This window comes from Triturus cristatus, chromosome 2_1 (genome assembly GCF_964204655.1).
Source record: "Triturus cristatus chromosome 2_1, aTriCri1.1, whole genome shotgun sequence".
Lineage (NCBI taxonomy): Eukaryota > Metazoa > Chordata > Amphibia > Caudata > Salamandridae > Triturus > Triturus cristatus.
Window position 1 is genome coordinate 1,157,143,228 of NC_140581.1, and position 20,115 is coordinate 1,157,163,342.

A 20,115-nucleotide genomic window follows, 5' to 3' on the forward strand; every position below is an offset into this window, starting at 1 on the left:
GAGGTAATTCTTTGTTCTAGTTAATAATTTAAATTTGATAGTTGGAAAAGAGACTGTACTATAAGTTATTCGTATAATATAAAACTCAACATTGTGAATCCTCTATTACAGGACTCCCTCCCCACAGTATCCTCCCTAATTACCCTTTCCCTCATTTGCCCATTCTGATACTCTATGTTTACATAATCTGAGTCGGAGCTCCCAGAAGGTGGGCCTCTTGAGGGTACTGCTCCTGAGGAACATAGTCGATCGTGACAGGGGGCAAAAACAAATCTTGAAAACTTCTGGCAAACTACCTTAAAATTAAACAAAACAAATGATTTATTTATTCAATTATTGATGATAATGACCTTACTCGTCATAGAGATTCTGATACTCTAGCTCAATTTCAGAAATGTCATAAGGTCCTCTATACACCAGAGTCTAATAATTTGGATTATTTATCTTCTATTCAACAACCAAATTTTCCTCAGATTGACTTTTCTTCTCTGGAAACAGATGTTATGCAATCTGAACTCCATCTTCCACTACTCTCTCTCAAAAAAGATAAAGCTCCTGGACTGGATAGCTTCACTTCAGAATTCTATATTTACTTTTCTAAGTCTCTCCTTCCTATATTGCATACGCGTATTCATTCTTTTGTTAAATCTGTCTCCTCTTCAGGCTCTTTTTAAATGCTCTTATTTGTCTAATTCCAAAGGAAGGGAAAGATTTCCATGACTTCAAAAATGATAGGCTCATTTCTTTTGTTAATTTGGACTATAAGACTTTCTCTAAAGCATTGGCTTTTAGGTTAGAACCATTTCTCTCCGACCTTCTAGGAAAGGAGCAATCGGGTTTTGTCAAGGGGAGGTATCTCTCGGATAACACTTGCTTATTTTTTTAATTATTTCCAAATCATCTAGTGTGTTTGAATCTATGACAGTGATTGCCTTAGAAGCCAAGAAGGCTTTTGACTGTATGAATTTGTCTTTCATGTTTCATACGCTTGCCTGGTTTGGTTTTGCTTCACAAAGTATATCCCTCATTTCTCTTTCATATACCTCTCAACAAGCAGCTATAAGTGCTAACAGGATGACGTCTTCCTATGTCTCTCTTCATAGGGGGGGCCGTCATGGATGTCCTTTGTATCCCTTTCTTTTTCACTTGGTGCTAGAACCTTTTCCATCTAGGATTAGACAAAACATAAATATTCATGGGTTTACTTGTAATTCTCAGCAAGTTAAATTAGCAACTAATGCAGACAATATTTTATTATTTCCATCCCAACCTCATTCCTCTTTTCCTGCCTTCTCTTCAGAAGTTTCTTCTTATGCATCTGTTTTAGGCTATAAATTAAATATTGATAAATGTGAAGTTTTACCTCTCAATAAATTCACTTTCAAGCAGGATTCCTCTCTGTCAAATTTTACATGGCAATCTAAACAACTGAAATTTTTCGGCCTTTAGTTCACTCAGCTTCTCTCTTCTTCTATTAATATGGATGCTTGTATTCATAGATTAACTTCTTTGACTACTAGATGACACCCTCTTTACTTCTCTTGGTGGAGCTGGCTTGACACTATTAAGATGATGCTGGTTCCCATTATTCTTTTTACTCTTTCAAACATCCCCTTAAGATTCCTATTACATTTTTCACAATAATGTATTCTATCTTATCTTCCTTTCTGTGGAATAAAAAAAACCCTTGTTTGCCCTTACTTAATTTAAAGCTTCCCAAGACCGAAGGTGGAGTAAATTTCCCAGATTTCTTTCAGTATCACAAATCCTTCTTATTACGTCAAACTGCTCATTGGATTAACTACTCACCTTGCCACACTCCATTATGGGTTGATCTGAAATGTGCTTTCCTATATCCTTTTTCCTTTCAAGAATACTTATCCTTTACAAGAAAGCCTCATAAATTGTCCACTCCTGTCTGTAAGAGCACATGAAACTTAATAGCTGCTATCATTTCTTATTTGCCGAACTACTATCTGGAAAAATAGTTTTATTCAAATAAAGGGAAGATCTATCTACTGGCAAGCCTAGAGAATTAAAGGCCTAATATGGGTCAACCAATTGTTTCAACAGGATTCTACTATTCTCTTTCCTCAAGCTCAGATACTTTTCAACTTACCATTTACCTTTCGGAACAGATGTGTGCTACTACAGGAATCCATCTCTCGAGTGTATAATCATTTCAAAACACTTTCCTTTCCTTCCGCTCTATTGTTTAAACCTTTGACTGTTCTTTTTACACACACATCCTAAGGCTTCCTTCATTTACACTCATTTACGGGGTGTCTCCAGTATCAGACCCAAGTCTAATATTGAATTATCATGTGAAAAAGATCTTGATATCACTTTGCCTTTCTCTTCTTCAAGACAAATTTGGATTAAAATTAGAAAGTCTTCTCCCGCAGCTAACACAACACAATCCCTTTTCTTCATTTATAATGGACCCAAATACCTTGACAAATCTTCTGTAATACCCAGTCAGGCCCATGAAAGCTCTGACCTGAGTCTGGTTAGTGGGAGTAATCCAATCCACAATGGTCTGGATTTTGCTCTCCAATGGTTGAACCTGTCCTCCACCCACCAGGTGCCCCATGTACACAACCTTGCTCTGCCCTATCTGGCACTTGGTGGCCTCGATAGTGAGGCCTGCCTTTTGCCGGGCCTCCAGAACATTTCTGAGGTGGACCAGGTGATTGTCCCAGGTGGAGCTAAAGACAGCTATATCATCTAGATATGCTGCACTGTAGTCTTCCAGGCCTGTGAGAATGTTGTTCACCAACCTCGGAAATGTGGCCAGTGCATTTTTCAGACCAAAAGGCATCACAATGACTTATAAGGGTTGAAAATGCTGTTTTTGGCTTGGCATCCTCAGATAGTCTGATTTGCCAGTAGCCAGCAGTCAGTTCAAATGTACTGTGGCTGAGGCCAAACTATCTATGAGCTCATCTGCTCTTGGAATAGGATGGGCATCAGTGCTAGTGACTGCATTGAGGCCTCTGTAGTCTACACAAAACCTCATCTCTCGTTTTCCACCCTTGGTATGAGGTTTTGGCACAAAGACTACTGGGCTAGCCCAGGGGCTATCTGAAGGCTCAATGACCCCCAGTTCCAGCATCTTTTGGACTTTTGTCCTGGTTCAATCTCTGACATGGTCAGGCTGTCTGTAGATTTTACTCTTTACAGGCAGGCTGTGACCTGTGTCTACTTCATGGGTTCACCAGGTGGTCTGACTGGGTGTCAGAGAGAACATATGTCTGTACTGATTGAGGACGTGTCTGCAATCAGCTTGCTGCTCAGTGAGGCTGCTCAGTGAGGCTGCCTGCCAAGGTTACTTCATCTACTGACCCATCATCAGGGTTCTGAGAGAGGAGATCGGGGAGAGGGTCACTCTCTTCCTCCTGTCCTTCATCAGTTGCCATGAGCCAGCCCATGCCCACAAAAGGTTTCTGGCGGTTCACATGAAGTACCCTGTGGGTGTAGGAGAGTAGCATCTGCTTCTTATAGTTACCCCCACTTTCTGCTGATGTTTCACTGTTTTTCGACTTTAGTCTGGCTGGGGCCCTGCTACCCAGGACCCCAGCCTAGCTGCTTCCTCTCTAAATGGATTACCAGTACTTTTGGTACACTCCAGATTGGATTCTGGGGTACCCTTATAAGTACCTAGTATATGGTATACTATGTTCCCAGGGCATAGGTACCCCAGAGGCCTACCAGGAGCTTAAGCATGTATTATGCCACCCCTGTGAAGCCATTCAAAATGACACCACAGGACTGCTACAGCAGCCTGTGTAAGGTGGTGCATGCACCCCTTACTGAGATATAGGTTCACTATATCTCTCCATCTCACTGCACATATAAACCTATCAGTCACCCCTATGGCAGGCCTTGTCAATCCTGAAGGCAGGGTGCTGGGTTTTAGGTTAGAGGGTGCCCATGCATGAGCAGAACCCCTCTGCAGCCTTTGGAGCCTTTATTCCGGTGTTGTTTGTGATGCAGCCAAACCATATACTCTTAAGTGCATTATAACTAAACGGTAAATGCTAACTTTGGGATGGCTGCACGGAAACATGTTGTGTTTGATATCAAACACCTTGGATTCATACCCCCACACCAGTAACTGGTGTGGGTTTATGAACCCACCCTTCTAGAGGGAGAGACATGACAGCACCGGTATACCCGGTACCAGCTAACAGAGCCCTGGCATCACAAAATGGATGCTGCCAGCCACAGACACGAGTTTGCCCTCCTGCTGCTGGACGAAACTCCGGCAGGGAAGGCCCGGACAATAGGTTTCCTGTCACAGGGAGGTGTTATCACCTCCCAGACAGGCTTTAGTGGATTGGCGCTGGGTGGGTGCACTCCAAGAGTGCTTTGAAGTCTGCACTGGGGGCACATTTGGTGTCCCTGTGCATAGTCCAGCTCAAACCGGTTGGAGGGGCTGTCAGCCCCTGCTCTGGCGCAAAACTGGACAAAGGAAATGGGTGTAGCCACCCCTCTTTCCTGACCCTCCCCTAGGTGGGTCCCCAGAGTATGTCCAACCCCTTCCTTGGGTATAAAGAAGGAACCCCTGACTACAGAACTTTAGATTACACCTGGACGAAACTCTGATGCTGAATCCTGGAACTTCGACGATCTACATTGAACTAGATAACTGAAGAATCTCCCTTGGAGTAAAGGAGTTACTCCCCTGCAAGGCAGGCACCAAAGACGCATCTGACCGTTTTGCATCCCCGAAGCTCCCGCCGGACTCCGAAGAATTTTCCAACACAGGAGGTGGGTTTCCGTGGTCTTAGAGGTCGAACAGTGCCCACAGCAAGTGTGAGGCCCGTATCCCTCGTGGCGACCGTGCAACCCGAACCCCTGGACACCACTTCACTTTGCAGAAGCATCAACTTTACAATGACTCCTGCAGCTGAACTTTGGGTTATTTGTTGCCCTGACCCCGAGCAGCATTTGCACCGAAGATTGCCCGCCTACACTCCACGAATGTTCCGTGAGCTGGCCCTTTGTGTTTTCTCTCGAGGTCCCTTCGCAATCCCTAGTCTGTCAACTGGTGGGTCTCTGTGAAGGCAACTTTACTTCTAATTGGGCTTCCCTGGTTGCTCCAGACATGCCCTACTCTCCATCGCTTGGGGAGTCCCCAGGACCTTGCTGTTCTGCACCAAAGCATCTTTTCTCTTCCTGCGTGGGTTGCTGTTGCCAAGGCTTGTTGGGTCCAATCCAGGCACCGACACCGCAGCACTAGACATCCTTTGTGAAACAGCTCGAATGCAGCTCCTGGTTGTTGTCGACGCCACCTGGTCCTCGTGGCTGCAGAGTTAAGCTTCACCTCTTCGCACCTGAAGCACCCGACATCGGTGGGCATTCGTCTATCGTCCCCCTGGTCACTGGCAAGTGACCCAGACTCTGTCCCCTCTGATTTCAGGTTCTTCTGATCTTTGATCCAGGCTTGGATCACACCGTACACTTTTCTTCTTCCCGGCAGCAGCACTTTGCAGCATATCGCCATTGAAATCAACGACGATTCCCGACAGCATTTGACACCTATGCACCCAGCTTCCCTGGGTGAGGTAACTCATGTACTATGGTGCTCCCGTGGGTGCTGGCCCTAGAACACCTTAAGTCTAAAGGTCCTCAAAGTCCTCTCCTAAGTGTCCTTAACTTCTATAATTCTAACCGGGACTTTCCCATAGAATAGTACGGGGCTCGCGCCTGTGTTCTCACACTGTATGCGTCCCCCGTGGGTCTCCTGTGTCACTACCTTGGGTGGTTCCGTGGGGTTCCAGCAGTTCTACGTGCTCTAGGCACTGTGTCTAGTCATGTCGTGGTTCTTATACTACTTTATTAATATATGGTTTAGTCCGCCCCTAGGGCCCATTGTATATTGTGCTATTTACTATTGTTTTAGAACAGTATTATTGTGTATCTTGGACTCTAATCTCATAAAGGGATTAGCAGTGAGTGTTTAGAAATAAATACATATATTTTATATATACCTTGTGTGGTTCTCCTTTCATTTAGTAATTCAAGAGGTTATAATCTGGTAAACCAAGCTGCTTTACAGACCTTCAAGACTGAGCCTGAAGGCTGCTCTCCATAGCTACCACTAAGATAGCTTTCAATAAAGGTTGTCTTCCAACCTATCATCAATAAGGGTTGTTTGGACTGGTGCAAGGTGCCCACTTTAACTAGTGGACAGCAAATGCTAGGCCAAAGTCTCACAGTGGGGACTTCTTGGAGTACCTAGGTCCACCAAGTAGGTGACCTCACCTTTTTGTTCAAGGATAGTGTGGGAGCCACTCCACTTGTCTTGGATCGCTGCTGGGGCTAGAGGCTCCAACACCCACACTTTCTCCCCTGGCTGGTAAACAGTTAGGACAGCCTTTTGGTCATGCCAAGCTTGTTGGAGTTCTTGGCAGGCCTCCAGGGTTTTGCTAGCCTTCTTCTTGTACTCAACCATACGTGAACGCAGGCCAAGGACATAGTCCGCAATGTCCTATTTAGGAGGTTTGAGAGGTTGCCCCCAGCCTTCCTTAACTAGACACAATGGACCCCTAACTGGATGTCCAACCAGAAGTTCAAATGGGCTGTAGCCAACCCCCTTCTGAGGAACCTCAATATAGGCAAAGAGAAGGCAGGGTAGTAAGACATCCCATTTTTGCCTAAGCTTTTCTAGAAGTCCCATAATCATACCCTTTAGGGTCTTGTTGAAACTTTCAACAAGCCCATTGCACTGTGTGTGGTAGGGTGTGGTAAACTTGTAGTTTACTCCACACTCTTTCCACATAGCAGTAATATAACTAGACATGAAGTTTGTACCTCTGTCTGTTAAGACATCCTTTGGGAAGCCCACCCTGGAAAAGATTCCCAGGAGGGCCCTGGCCACTATAGGGGCTGTAGTGGTTCTAAGGGGAATAGCCTCTGGGTACCTAGAAGCATGGTACACTACCACTATTATGTAACTGTGCCCACATGCAGTTGGAGGGTTCAATGGACCAACAATATCAATCTCTACCCTTTCAAAGGGGACCCCAACCACTGGAAGGGGGATTAAGGGAGCATTTGTAGTGCCACCTGACTTACCACTGGCTTTGCAAGTGACACAGGAGCAGAAAAACTTCTTGGTGTCTTCAGACATATTGGACAGTGAAAATGAGGGACACGTCTGTCCCAAGTCCTGCTAAGCCCTAAGTGTGCTGCCAGAGGAATATCATGTGATAGTGAGAGAAGAAAACATCTGAACTGCTGGGGTATCACCAACCTCCTTGTGTCACTAGGCTTGGGGTCTCTACCCTCAGAGTACAGAAGCCCATCTTCCCAATAGATCCTATGGGATGCACTGATGCTCCCTGCTTCCTTTGCAGCAACTTGGTGTCTGAGGGGTTAAAGAGAGGGGCAGGTCTGCTGCTCCAAACTCAAGTCTGCCCTGGAAGCCTCTCTCCCTGCCCCCCCAGAACTAAGCCTGGTTAGGCCCAAGTTCCTCTGGGAGAGTTCCTTCACAGGGACTGAGATCCTCTCCCTCAGGAGGCTGATCTTCACTGGGAGTTTGAGAGGAGGATAAAGCTTTACCCTTCCTGCTCGTTCTCTTAGTAGGCACCTTGTCCATTTTCCAGGGTCCAGTGCCCCTTCAGTGCTGAGCTGTTTGCCCTGAGCCCTGGTGACAGAAAAGACACTGGTAGAGATGCCATCACCTATGAATGAGTCCTGAACTCTACCTCAGACCAGGCTAAAGTTTCTAGATCATTGCTCAACAGATAATCCACAGGTAAGTCTGGAGACACCACAACCCTCTTAGGTCCATTTATCCCTCCCCAGCTGATATTCCCAACTGCCAAGGAGTGGTCAGTCCTGACATTGCTAGCATTGGTGACTTGGCACACTTGTCCAAGTATGATCTGTTCAGGGTACACAAGTTTATCTGTCACCATGGTGACACTGCCCCCTGTGTCCCTGTAAGCCATTGCCTCTTTACCATTGATCAAAGGTTGTTGTCTGTACTTGACCAAGTTATTGGGACTTGCCAGTAGGGTGGTAAGGCAATGCCACCATCACAGACTAGAACAGCCTGAGCTGGAGTTCTGACTAAGTCAGAACCAATCTCAGAACCCAAGGTTAACCCCACTAATCTCTTGGCTGCTGTATTAGCACTTTTATGTTTGCTAGGGGGAGCAGGTACCTTAGGGCAGTGGTAGTAGAGGTTTCCTTGGCCTTTGGACAATAAGCATCCCTTGTCCAATGGGTCTTTAACCTTCATAAATAACACCAATGGTTCTTTTTGCCTTTCTTGGAATTTTGGGACTCACCCACAGATGCAGGTTTTTGGGGCCCCTGTGAAGACTCTTTTTTTTATCTTTACCCTTGTCCCCACCCTTATCCTAGGATTTAGAAGAATCTTACTTCTGGTCACCTTCATTACCATGGTTTTTCTGCTTGACACTGGTACGGACACATTTGTCTGCCTTCTTTCCCAATTATTGGGGAGAGGTTAGATCAGAGTCCACCAGGTACTGGTGCAAAAGTTGGTTCTGGCAATTATTAAGGATGTGGTCCCTCATTATCAAATTGTATAATACTTCATAGTCCCGTGCCTTGATTCCATGAAGCCAGCCTTCCAGAGCCTTGATAGCACTGTACTCAAAGTCTACCCAGTCATGGGTTGTGTGCCTTCTGGGTGTCTCTGAACTTAGTCCTATACTGTTCAGTGGTTAAGCCAAACCCATCTATGAGAGCACTATTCAGTACTGAGTAATTGTCAGCATCCTCTCCTCTAACAACAAGAAGCTTATCTCTACCTTTGTTAGCACAGGAGAGCCACAGGATAGCTGCCCACTTGTGAGAAGTTGGCCTGGCATATGCTGTCCTCTAGTTATAGGGGACACCTTGTACCAGTCCAATTCGACTCTTATGGTGATAGGTTAAAGACAACCTTTAAAGAAAGCTATCCTAGTGGTAGCTGTGGAGAGCAGCCTTCAGGCTAAGTCTTGAAGGAGTGTTAAGCTTATTGTTTTACCATAGATAACCTCTTGCATAACCAAATGAAAGTGTAGTCCACACAGGTATATATATAAAATATATGTATTTATTCTAGGAATAACCCCACTAGTCTCTTTATGAGGCTAGAGGTGAAGATACAATTCAAACAAGCATTGATAGTTACAATAAATAGCACTGGAATCACGGGCCCCAGGGGGGGGACCAAACCATATATCAAAAAAGTGGTATAAGAACCACGACAATTCTACAGACAATGCCTAGGGCATTTAGGGTCGCTGGCCCCTTGTGAAACCACCCAAGGTAGTGAGGAAGGGGACCCACGGGAGACACGTGCAGTGACTAAAGTTACTGTCGGGATCTCTATTACAGCCTATGGAGAATGTCGCGGTTGAATTTTACAAGTTTAAAAACACTTCTAGCAGGAGTTCAAGATCAACACTTTAGAGTTAAGCTTTTGAAGGGCCCACACCCACGAGAGTACCGAGGTACCACTGTCGGGTCGTGGGCTGATTTGCAATGGCAAAACGTGAAGAACTGCTGCTAGCCAAAAGCGTCGTCGTTGTCCTGAAGAATGAAAATGTATATCTTGTAGAGAAGGACCTGAAAGCAGAGGGGACAGAGTCTGGGTCACGGCACAGTGACCAGGGGGCTCAAGAGAAGGAGCCCTTCAATGTCAGGTGCTTCCAGGTGGAAGAGGTGTAGCTTGGATCGTCAGCCACGGGATCCAGGAGGTGTCAAGGAAGGTCAGCTTCTGGAGGGCGACTGTCCCACAAAGGATGAGGGTTGCTGCAGTGTTAGTGTCTGGATTGAATCCACTAAGCCTTGCAAACCGCAACCCACGCAAGAAACACAAAACTGCTACTGGTGCAGACCCACGAGGTCTGAGCAAGGTCTCCAGCAAGGAGACTGAAGAGCAGGCCTGGAGCAACCAGGGGAACTCTTGGAATCGAAGATTGACCTCCGCTAGGGCCCACAAGTCGAGAGACAAGGGACCGTGGGAGGCAGCAATATGGCGTGCGTAAAGATGCGCCCACGGGTCACCGGAGCGGGCTAGGGCGTCGATCTTTGGCACAGATGATGCTGAGAGGTTGGCTCAATAATGGGCCAAAGCACAACTTCCCCACTTGTCGGGGTCGGGTGCTTGGCAAGTGGTGGCCGGTTTCCTGGGGTATTGGGGATCTCGGCACCCATGGGGTCCACCGTGCAGAGCTTTGCTGTGCACACTCACTGGCCTCTGAGATGCTTGGAAACCCACCTCAAGGTAGGAAAGTCATCGATGTCCGTAGGAGCAGCGAGGTTTCAACCGGGTCACTTGCAGTGTTTCAGGTGCCTGCCAAGCAGGGGGGTAACTCCTTTACCCCAAGGGAGATTTCTTCAGGTAGCTGTGCGGCAGCAAGTCGAAGGTCAAGACTGTGAAGTTCAAGAATACTCTGAGGCTCTGGGGACCCAGTATTCACCTTTATCCAAAGATTAGGGGAGTGTCCAGATCAGAGCCCACCAATGAGAGGTCAGGCGGGAAAAGGGTGGCTACACCCTCTCCCCTTTGTGTGTTTCCCGCCTGGGCAGGGGACAGGATGCCCCTGAACCGGTTTCAGGCAGTGTATGCAGAATGTAGGCACTGGGGAAGCCTACGTGCAACTCTGAAAGGCATCCTATGGTGCACCCACCCAGTTCCAATCCACATAGTCTGTCTGGGGAGGTGGGAACACCTCCCTGCAACAGGATCCCTATTGTCCAGCTGCCGTGACTGGAGTTCTGCCCAGCAACAGGCAGCCAGAGTCGTGTGGGTGGCGGGTAGCATACATTTTGTACTACGTGTGCACTTTTAAATTGATGTCTAAATTCTGCCGCTTTTCCCATATCGCCCCTCTAGCAGGGGGGAATCATGCCCTCAGTCCCATGGCTGGATTGGGGGTATGATTCCTACATGTTTGACACCAAACACGATATGGTTCTGTGTAGCCATTCTCAAGTTATCACGCTATTGTGATATACTTATAATGCGGTTAAGAGTATATGGTATGGCTACACTACAAACAACCCAGCAATGATTTTACGAAGGTTGCAGAGGGGCCCTACTCAGGTAGGGGTCCCCCCTCACACATATCTCAGCACCCTGCCTTGTAGGATTAGCAAGGCCTGCTTTAGGGGTGACCTATGAGGATATATGTGTTGTATTAAGTGGGATACAGGATACCTATATCCCTGTAAGGAGTGCAAGCACCACCTTACCCAGACTACAGTAGTGGTCTGGTGGTGTCATTTGGTATGGCTGTCCCAGGGGTGGCACAATAAGTGCTGCAGCCCCTGGTAGGCCTCTGAGGGACCCATGCCCTGGGCACCTAGGGTACCATCTACAAGGGGCTGATAGGGTGTCCTGTGTATCCAATTGGAAGGTACCTAGGGTACTCACATCAGTTTTAAGGAGGAAGCAGATAGGCTGGGGTCCTGGATAGCAGGATCCCAGCCAGACTAGTCAAAAACCAGTCCAAATACAGGCAAAAAGTTGGGGGCAACCATATAGTCAGATTCCACCTTCCTACACCACTGCTCTTGAGGGACCCTCTGAACTTTGCAGGCCCTCTCCAAAGCAGTGATCCATTTATGAATGGCATCCCCTCCTGGTAAGGAGGGACTATTCTGCTCAGATTCCTATTGTCAATAGAAGTTTCTCTGATTCTAGGGACACTGTTGCTGCCACCATGGGACTCTAGTCCCAATTTCTTCCTAGTCTTCTGTACTTCCAGGGACTCTTTGTCAAGGGCCAACTGATCTCTCCTCAGCCTAAGTCTGACTTTCTCAAATTTGAGCATTTGGTATTCCCTTTCCAAAGAGTTGTCCCTCTTACTAGATATGGAGGTCCCTATGGAAGTGACTGAAGCATTGTATTCTACAGAGGAGGACCTAGACCTCCTTGGTCTTCTCTGGACCCTCCCAGGGAGAACAAAGGGAATTTCCTCTGTCCCATCTGCACTATTCTCTGAGGAGTCATAGGTTGGCAGGTGTAGTGCTAGAGGCACTCTTGTGGTCTGACACCCTGTGATGACCTTTGACTACCATTATTTTAATTGACTTTGGTGTGTTATTTTATCCTAGCCTTAATGTACCACGTCCTGCATATGCCTGTTTCTCTTAAAATGTTTCTTTCTTTTAATCTTGCTGTCTTTCTGTGGGAGCTGTCACGAATTAGGACAGCCTTGCCAAGAACAGAACGTGTGGGATGTGCATTTGAAAGCAGGAGAGGGAGAGAGAGGTGTGGAGTGCACTTTTTGGTTTCGAAGTGCAGTGATGCACAAATGTGCTTGGTGTTGTACATTGAGAGATGAAGTATGTGATACTATAGGACACTGAGAGATGAAGTATATGAATCTATAAGCAGTGTGTTCACAAATGTGCATTGTGTTGTACATTGGTAGAGTTATGAAGTTCTTACTATTGGCTTTGACATGGCCTCATGTCATCCTGTTTTCTGACTCTGCCTTGCTTGAGCTGCTTGAGCTTTTCTGCGTGCACAGCAGCGCTTGCAAGTTGTTTGGGTTAATCACGTTGGAAAGGATTGTTTTGTGAGAGATTGTTTAATGTACCCGGAAGGCTTTGTGAGCTTCATCAAGATAAAGACTGGAACATGTGAGATTGGAGAAGGGAACGTGGGAACTCCTTCCAGCCAGGGAATGCTTGCTTGGAAGCTGGCCAGTTCTGGTAAGATTCCTCTGGCGCGAGGGGAGGTTTCTCTCAAACCTTCTAGTGCGAGTTTTGAGATTATAAAGCTGAGGGTTGTTGACTTAGAAACTGGGATTTTGGAATCCGAACGGGGACAGACGCGTCTACTTCGGAGTGTGTAACCCTGGTTTCTGAGGCTCCTAACCCCGGCTGTTTAATTACCCCGGTCAGAAGTAGGCTAAGATGCAATGTTTGCACCAGGTGAAGTATCGAGTTTTGACTAGTGCCATTGTGATGCGTGGTTCCAGTGGCTGTGGTCATTTGAGGTGCTTGAGCTTTGATTATTGCCATTGTGATGTTTGGCCAGTGGCTTTGATCATTTGAGGTGTTTTCTGTGTGATGTGTGAGTGAGTTGAGGTACACATCCAAAGTAATCATTTGATGTATTCAGTGTATATATATTTCTGATCTCTTGCAGGAGGTCCAGCATACTATATTTTCTTCAGTATTATCTCATATTATTTGCAGCTTGTTTATTGATGGTATTACTCATGTATTTAAGTGTTGCATTCACCAAGTGTGTTGTTATTGCTTGCATAAAAATAAATATATATCTCTTTGTGTATTTGAATGTTGTGCATTTGGCATCTGGGAAAGCTTTTCTATTAGAGAGCTTTGTGTAAAATAAAACCCCAAGCCTTATTCAAAGAAAGAGAGTCTTTGCATTTTGTAAAATAAAACCCATTTCTAAAGGTGCTCTGTTATGTCTCCTGCTTTGCCCTGTGGGTTTGAGCTACTGCGTGGAAGATTCTGTATTATCTGAGGGGCGAAAGCAAGACAGCAGGGTGGACTCATTTGATTCCTCCTGCCCATGCTCTGAATTGAGGTCACTAGGGGGGACCACTGGTATTCCCTCTTCAAGTGTATCCCCACCCACAGTATCCAGTTCTGCCCCTCCAGGACTTTTGTCATCCTGGTGCAGCAGCTCTAAGAGCAGCTTAATGGTGGGGTTTCCACCTGTCTTTGTCTTCCTAAGGCTACACAGGGTCCTTAGTTCCTGGAACTTTAGACTACTGTACTTAGTATGCTGGAGTGCACTGGTATCCCAAACTAAAGACATGGCTCTAGGTATAGTGCGGTGTTGCACCTACCTACCCTAGTGGAAACTAAACTCTCTGAGGTGGAGGAAGGGTTGTTCTAGACCCTTAACTACCCAACCCTACATTCAGTAGAACTTACTATATTACTGTATTATATGTGCCTAATGTTAGTGATAGCTTTTCAATTAATCCACAATAATATTAGCTGGTAAAACAATGCGGGCTTGAATCCCACCGCTGCCACCAATGTAGGAGGCAGGCTTAGTATATGGTGCTCACTTATGTAAGTGTAGCACCCTTCACTAATCCTTATAGTGGATTTTAGTGGTCTTAGACAACTTTAAAAGCTCTCTAAATGGTAGCTGTGGAGAGCAACCTTCAGGCTTAGTCCACAAGGAGTGTAAAGCTGCTTGATTTACCAGAACGTAATCTTATTGGTAAAGATTAAGCGAAAAAGAACCACATAGTGTATTTATAAAAATATGTATTTATTATAAGACACTCACTAACACATACACATAGCTCCTATCCAGAGATATAACACAATGCACACAATACTTTGCAAATAAAACAGGTAAGTAGCACAAATACACAGTGGCCCCCAGGGGAGACCAAAGCATATACTAAAATAGTGGGATGTGAACCAAGACTCAAGTCAAGACTATACCCAGAAGATGTAGAAGTGCTGGGGACCCAAGGAACCACCCGAGGTAAGTAACCAGGAACCCTATGGAGGCCATGTGCAGAGTGGGAACATGACTGCGTGCTCAATTCAAGTCAATGGGTAAGTCGCAGTTGCAATTTTAAAGAAGAATGACCCTTTCCAGTGGACTCTGAAGGAACCCTGTGGAAGACAGAAGGTTGGAGAGGTTCCCCACCCATGGATACCCTAGAAACCAGGATACCTACCCCAGGGGAAGCCGGGTGCATAGGTGCGAAGTGGTGTCAGAAACCGCCATCAAACTCAATGGTGGATTTCAGGAAGATGCAGCTGGTGTAGAAGGGGAAAGTGTCCGGTGGAACCCAAAGGGAAATTCAAGATGTGAAGTACCTGCAAGCAGAGGGGACAGAGTCTATGCCACAACAAAATCCTGGCCAACTCCACAAACCCCAAGGAACTATTCAGTGTCATTCAAGAATTCACCAACCCACACAGCGAAGCCACAGATATCACCCGATCCCAAGACCTCTGCAACAAGCTTGGGACCTATTTCCACCTCAAGATCAAAAACCTATACAACAACTTCATCGACCATCCACGAGGTGCCACAGACGGCCTCCCGCGACCCCAGAAACACCAGCCAGCCCACCATCTTCAACTGGACACCGATCACTGCCGAAGACACTGCATTTACCATGAAAAGCATCTACTCGAGGGCCCCCACTGACCCCTGCCCCACTCACATCTACCACAGAGCCACAGCCGCACTCGCACCCAAACTATAATGCACCATCAACACCACCTTTAAAACAGGCACCTTCCCAGACAACTGGAAGCGCGCAGAAGTCAGACCTCTGCTCAAGAAGCCCACAGCTGACCCCACCGACCTCAAGAACTATCGGCCCATTTCGCTCCTCCCCTTTGCAGCCAAAGTTGCAGAGAAAACAGTCAACAGGAAACTGACACGATTCATTGAAGAGAATGCCATCCTCGACCCGTCCTAATCCGGATTCAGAAGCAACCACAGCACAGAGACCACCCTACTCGCCGCCACAGATGACATCCGCACCCTCCAGGACCAAGGCCACTCCGCAGCCCTCATCCTATTCGACCTATCAGCGGCCCACGACACCGTCTCCCACCGCACACTAGTCACCAGACTACACGACACAGGCATACAAGGAACAGCCCTGGACTGGATCCGATCATTCCTCACTGGAAGAAGCCAAAGGATCAGACTCCCACCCTTCCTCTCCGACCCCAAGAAAATCACCTGCGGAGTCCCACAGAGTTCATCACTGAGCCCCATCCTCTTCAACATCTACATGGCCCCCCTCACAGCCATCGTCTGACAACACGGCCTCAGCATCATATCCTACGCCGACGACACCCAGCTCATCCTCTCCCTCTCGAAAGATCCCACCACTGCCAAACTCTCTTTCCAGAAAGAAATGCAAGACGTCGCAGTCTGGATGACCAACAGCTGCCTGAAGCTCAACGCCGAGAAGACAGAAGTCCTCGTCCTCGGTACCACCCCTTCTGCATGAGACAGCACCTGGTGGACGACTACCCTCGGAAGCCCACCTTCCCCCTCAGACCACGCCAAGAACCTCAGCATCGTACTCAACTCATCACTCACCATGAAGCGGCAGGTCAACGCCATCACCTCCAGCTGCTTCAACACCCTCCGCAACCTCCGCATGACCTTCAAGTGGATCCCCTGAGTCAAGGAAGACAGTCACCCACGCACTCATCACCAGCACACTGGACTATGGAAACGCACTCTACACCGGCATCAACAAGTCCCTACTCTGCAAACTCCAGACAATAAAGAACACCACCGTCAGACTTGTCCTCGACATCCCCCGACTCGAACACATCAGCCAACACCTACAAAGTCTCCACTGGCTCCCCGTGGAGAAAAGCATCACTTTCAAAATCCCTACTCACGCCTACAAATGCCTACACAACAACGGACCCAAATACCTCAACGACAGAATCAACTTCCACGTACCCAAAAGAAACCTCCGATCATCCAACCTCGCACTGGCCGAAACCCCGCACATCCACAGAGCCAGTGCAGGCGGAAGATCCTTCTCTCACATTACAGCCAAGACCTGGAACGAGCTACTGGCAGACATCAGACTACCCCCTACTTGAACACCTTCAGGAAGATCCTCAAGACCTGGTTCTTCAGCTAAACAGATCTGCGGACCCCCCTCTCAGCGCCTTAAGACCCTCATGGGTGAGTAGCACACTTACAATTCCTTGATTGATTGATTGATTGATTGGAGGAGTGACAAGGTGGCATGGAAGACGAATGCTCACCGATGTCGGGTGATGCAGTAGAGTTGTTGATGACCTTGGAGCTACAGCTGTGTGGACCAGGTGACACTGAGGAAGACAAGGGGCTGTTCATGAGCTGTCCCACGTTGGATGTTGAGAGTTCAGGGGCCAGTGTCCATCTGGATAGCCAACAGGCCTTGTCAACTGCAAGCAATGTGGCAAGTGAAAAAAGGTTCAGAGTTCGGACCAGCAAGGTCCAGGGGACTCACCACAAAGGGGGAGTAAGAGTAGGCCCTCAGCAATCAGGGGAGCCCACTGGAGTCAAAGAAGACCCTCGAGAGGACCCACAGGCCAGAGGCACGAGTCACAAGAGGACCTCGAGCAGCACACCAAAGATACAGACCCACGTTGGAAGGAATGTGGTGAGGATGAAGATCTTGCCTGTGGAAGGTGCTTGAGGCTGGAGCTTTTTGGAGCCCAAAGATCTCTTGTGAAGAGAGCCAACAAGCCTTGGCAATGGCAAGTTGACGGGGTGCCCAGGGGTTTGGTTCCTGTGGTTCCGACGAGGTGGTCACAACTTCCCTGTGAAAGGATATCTATTCTTATGTCTTCCTCTGCTCGAGCTTGGATCAGCAGCAGGAGGGCAAAAACATGTCTCTGGTCGGCAGCAGCCCTAGGTTGCTGTCCGGTTCTGGAAGACTGGTACGGGGAGCACTGAGGGCCTCCCGAAGGAGCTTTACGGTGCATGGAATCCTAAATCCCACACCTTTTATGGTGTGGGAGGTATGATTCCAACATGTTTGATACCAAACATGACAGGGTTCGTTACAGCCAATTTAGATATGGTCATTGCATAATGACGCATGGCCACTCTATATATCCTAATGGCTGACGCACTTACAATCTGGGAGAATGGACTCCAAAAGTTGTAGGGGAGTTTTGCTCATGGAGGGACACCTTCACTCTTAGAACCGAGCACCCTGCCTTCAGGATTGAAAGGTCTGCCTGAGGGGTGACTTATAGATTTTAAGTGCTGTGACCTCAGATAGCACCAGCTTACACAGGCTGCAATGGCAGGCCTGTAGTCACAGTCTGAATGGTCTACCATGGGTGGCATAATACATGCTTCAGCCATGGTGGACCCCTGGTGTATCTATGCCATGGGTACCTTGGTACCATATACTAGGGACTTATAAGGATGCACAAGTAGCCAATATGGGGTGTACCTAAGTACTTACAATAGCCAATTTAGGGGAGAAAGCACAGAGACTGGGGTCCTCATTAGCAGTATTCCAGTCAGACTAGTCAGAAACAGCAAAACACAAGGCAAAGAGAGGGGGTAACAATAAAAGCAGATCCTACTTGGGGGGCGGAGCTTGCCGGGCTCCAAGAAGGCCACGCACTAGCGCCGCTCCGCGCGCTACCGGCTCATTATCTTTCACAATCCTCTGCAATCCCTGGTGCCCTCGTCACTGAGTCCACAGTCCCCATCTCCCGAACCGAGGCTGATTCAATGGGTGCGGTGGCGGGCTTCCCCGGGGTCCTGGTGTGCTGATACACGCTCCTGTGCTGCTTTGGGGCCTGGGTGCGGCCTAGCCAGCTTGCATGCTCCTTCGAGGACTCGCAGGCCCGGTGCAGCGGTTTTGGAGTGCTGGGCCTGTGTCGGGGGATGGCCCTTCACGGAGCACACAGGTGAGCATTGTCGGACCTGCCTGCTTGCCCCGGGACGGGGCAGAGAGACAAGGGCTGCCTGGATTGGTACGGTGCCGCTGCGCTGCTGATGAATGTGGCCTTGCTGTGGCCTGTGCTGGGATGACTGCCCGTGCTGCCTCCGGCGCCGAGACGAGCTCCGGCTGTGCCCCTTGTGGACCCTCTTTGCGTCCGGAGAGACAAGTAGATTCTGAGCTGGCCTGTAGCACTGTGGATGGGCGGACTGCTGCATCTGGCGCACTGTTGTACTGCAGTCTCTGCTGTGGTTGATGTGGTTGCCCATGGTGGGGTTTCGCGGACTGTGGCAGGGGAAGGCCGGGGCAGTTCTGAGACCGGGCTCTCCCGAGTCAGGGGGTTTGGACACAGAGCTGAGGGGGTACCGGCATATGAAGCAGTGGCGACGAGTGCCCCGGTCCCCCCATCAAAGAAGATTGCACCGAGTGGAGGGGGTACACCTCCTACACTGCGGTCTGAACTTGGACCTAGTGGCTGGGAGAGCGCTGGTGCAGACAGACTGTGAAACTTCAGGTGCCTGGACAGGTTCGCCGAGGCCTCGGCGGACGCACACAACTTCGCTCTACAACAGAGGTTAGTGCTGCATCAAGGACACTGGTGGGGCTGGGGTGGAGGGTGCTCTGTACCTTTACACAATAGTTGTACCTCGGCACTCATTAAATTACATATTTCCATTCATGTATGGTAAAACAAAGCTCCTGATCCAAAATTCAGTATAACAACTCACAGGAAAAAGACAATTTGAGAAGATCAATTATGCAAAAGAAGAACTCCTATTTATTTCTCATTAACAGAGTTTCATACTATACGTGGTATTCAGGTATACAGTGTACAAATAGACCAATGACAGAAATAATTTTGTATTTCGCCTTACTGTTTATAGATCAACACGTAGAGGTCTCATTCTTGAACCTTCTTAGTTGGTATGAGAAGATGGCGGCCGACACGTGTTTCGTTACAAACTTAACTTCTTCAAGGCTGCAAAACGATGTTAGTATGCGCATGAGAATCTCAAAACAGTAAAAATTATCTTTCTTTTGGGTCTACTAAATGTGATGGATCACCTTATAGCCCAAGAAATAAATATGCATTGAACAATTGAATCATAAAGAATGAAACAGAAACTTGTGTTGGAGGAAAGTCAAAGAAAAAACATGAATAATCAAAGAGTTAGCCTAAGTTCCCAAATTAGTGACATTTTCAAATCAGAAAAAAATTCTAAGATGTATGTAGAGAATAAGAAGCAGAACTGAACAGATGGAAAAAAGTGTCGAATAGAGTTTAAACAACCCCAAACTTGCTTTTGGGATGTACGCACTAGTATAGCATGTTTAAAAGACTATGAAAGAATTATTGAAGAGATAACTACCTTATGTTTGTAAAATTGAAGACTCTATTAAGCCCAATACAGTGAGTTAAGAAGTAGTCCCAAAAAGGGGATCCTAGAGAGAAAGTATGGCAATGATTAGTGAGTGCATATATACCCATACTGACGAATCCAATGTGGGCAAAGTGAGCCCGAATCTAGTAAGTTATAAACACCTGGTAGGTACAGTTGCTGAGATCTATTTCAGAACATCCACATCCAATCAAAATAAATCCAAGAGAGGATATATCCAGCCTCCAGTATTGGGCAAGTGGTCCTTTAACGTTCTTGTGAAAGGAAAAAGAAAAACGATTTTAATTTTT

General features: G+C 47.4%; 1 long non-coding RNA gene across 1 annotated transcript in view; it reads right to left on the reverse strand.

Annotated features, from left to right (window-relative positions):
• Positions 1-19,870, reverse strand: part of LOC146866502 (uncharacterized) — a 37,675-nt gene extending 17,805 nt beyond the window's left edge. The window contains exons 1-2 of the long non-coding RNA XR_014976812.1: positions 19,796-19,870; positions 19,301-19,404 (exon numbers count right to left, since the gene is read on the reverse strand). This is a non-coding gene — a long non-coding RNA (uncharacterized LOC146866502). The remainder of the gene's footprint in view (positions 1-19,300; positions 19,405-19,795) is intronic.
• Between the last annotated feature and the right edge of the window lie 245 nt (positions 19,871-20,115).